This window comes from Schistocerca gregaria, chromosome X, assembly GCF_023897955.1.
Source record: "Schistocerca gregaria isolate iqSchGreg1 chromosome X, iqSchGreg1.2, whole genome shotgun sequence".
NCBI classification, from domain to species: Eukaryota; Metazoa; Arthropoda; class Insecta; order Orthoptera; family Acrididae; genus Schistocerca; species Schistocerca gregaria.
The window spans coordinates 186,417,918-186,419,890 of record NC_064931.1 but is presented as its reverse complement, the minus strand read 5'-3'; the positions used below and the strand labels follow the sequence as shown (position 1 = coordinate 186,419,890).

Here is a 1,973-nt window from a genome sequence, read left to right as displayed (position 1 = left end):
AGTATAATGTTGGCAAACTGAGCAAGGACAGATTAACTGCCCTCCCAGTCTGTAACATGGACGGATCTCAGAAGCTGAAATCACCCATAGCAGGGAAATCTGTGAAACCACGCCCTTTCAAGGGAATAAAATCGCTCCCCACAAACTATCGCTAAAACAAAAAATCATGGATGACGACACAATTATTTAATTAATTATTGACCCCGGTTTATAGTGATATGAAAAATGAGAAACGCAAAATTTTTGCTGTTTCAGGACTACTGCACCATACATAACATATCTCCACATTTAGATTACGGTAATAAAACTGATTTATTTCCCATCGTAAATGAGATCAATATTGCGGCCAGTGGACCAGCGTGTAATACAACATTTCGAAACTCTCTACCGCAGAGAAATTGTTTCACTTGTACTGGATAGCACTGAAATGTGGCAAAGGAAACATTTTGGACCGCTATAAACATGCCTGATGAGGCCTCGAAAAATATCAGTCCTACCACTGTTTACAACAGCTCCAGAAAGTGTGGATTTGTAATGCAAAAAGAAAACGTGGAACAATCATTAGAGTCGCGATAATTAACGAATTCAAGCTGGTGTCCACAACCGTTGCTGAGATGTTAACATGTCAGGATGAGGACGAGGAAGATAACTAGGAACAACTGTCAACTCGAGGCAAGGTCATCTGTCCGTACCCTATGTTCCAACGCCCTCAGAACGGAAACGAGAGATGATTTCTTTTCACCTCTCATCACCATCGATAATTCCGTGGACAATGCTAGATGGAAGCCACTCTCTCAAAAATGATGTGTAACATTTTCTTTGCCATGTTTTTCATACACACTGAACTCCTCCCGAACAGGCCATGAAGGCCCAATGGCACCGACCAGCCGCCGTGTCATCCTCAGCCCACAGGCATCACTGGATGAAGATATGGATGGGTATGTGGTCAGAACACCGCTCTGCCGGCCGTATGTCAGTTTCCGAGACCGGAGCCGCTACTTCTCAAACAAGTAGCTCCTCAGCTTGCCTCACAAGGGCTGAGTGCACCCCGCTTGCCAACAGCGCTAGGCAGACCGGATGGGCACCCATCCAAATGCTAGCCCAGCCCGACAGCGCTTAACTTCAGTGATCTGACGGGAACCGGTGTTACCACTGCGGCAAGGCCGTTGGCACTATGTGTATGTACGATACGTATGTGTGCTTATTTTATTTTACACGGTATTAAAATAAAGATGAATGTACTAAAATGTTTACTATCTATGTACTACAATTTAATTTCAACCAAATTCTCTTTTATTTGGATCTTTTATTCTATCCCCCATGGTTATTGGCCTACTATTATTTTGAACTCTCGGTAATATGAACTTATCCATGGTCCCTTGAGTTTCAAATTATAGAGTCGACTGTACTTTGTTCAGACATGCCAATGTTGGTTTTACAGGTACACCAATGAATGATATGTTTCCAGAAGTATGTGGTACCAGATGTCTACTCACAGATCACTAAATCCCACAAATTACGGGACGGTGGTTTGTGGGCACGCAGCTGGCTGCCGATATGTGTTCCAGTGGGTACTGATTAGGGCATTTATTGGCTATGACATCAATGCGAGTCCGCTATCATGCTCCTCAAACCACTGCAGCACAATTCTTGTCTTGTGTCACGGAGAGTTATCTTGCTGGAAGATGTCGTCACCATCAGAGAAGACTGCAACCACGAAGGGGCGCAGATGGTCCCCAATAAAGCCCACGTAGTTCACTTCTGTCATGGTGTCTTCGAGTACTACCACAGATCACTTAGAAGCCCAACTAAATGTACCCCACATCATAATTCTGCTCTCATCGGCCTGCATCTGTGGCACGGTGCACGTTACAAGCAGCCGTTCGCCTGGATGACAGCGTCTAAGGACCTAACATCGACATGCTGTAAAGAGAATTGCGATTCATTCGACAGGCGACACGTTCCTATTGATC

General features: G+C 44.6%; 1 pseudogene; it reads right to left on the bottom strand.

Annotated features, from left to right (window-relative positions):
• Positions 1-1,053: 1,053 nt before the first annotated feature.
• On the bottom strand, positions 1,054-1,171 carry LOC126300146 (5S ribosomal RNA; annotated as a pseudogene).
• Between the last annotated feature and the right edge of the window lie 802 nt (positions 1,172-1,973).